This window comes from Nicotiana attenuata, unplaced genomic scaffold (assembly GCF_001879085.1).
Source record: "Nicotiana attenuata strain UT unplaced genomic scaffold, NIATTr2, whole genome shotgun sequence".
In the NCBI taxonomy this organism is placed as follows: Eukaryota; Viridiplantae; Streptophyta; class Magnoliopsida; order Solanales; family Solanaceae; genus Nicotiana; species Nicotiana attenuata.
This window is the reverse complement of record NW_017670813.1, coordinates 285,944-286,284: the sequence shown is the minus strand read 5'-3', so window position 1 is coordinate 286,284 and position 341 is coordinate 285,944.

The window sequence follows — 341 nt, the reverse complement described above, 5'->3', positions numbered from 1 at the left end:
AGCATCCTGACCACCTCTTGCCGTAGGCCTATGCAGTCTTCGGTTTTGTGTCCCCGTTCCTGATGGAACTCACATAGGGCGTTCGATTTCCTTGTGGCAGGGTCTGATTTCATCTTCTGCGGCCACTGCACCTTGGTGCCCAGCTTCTCTAGTTCGTACACTATTTCTGATGGAGATACACAAAAGTTATGGGCGGTTAATAAAGGGGGCGTACCTCTTTCGTTTCGGAGTGGGGCTACGTGTCGCTGTAGCGCGTCTGTATGCCTTGGTGGCGGATGGGAGGATCTGGTGTATGGCTGATGTCGATCTCTGTTGGAGCGGGGGAGTTGTTCTCGTCGTCC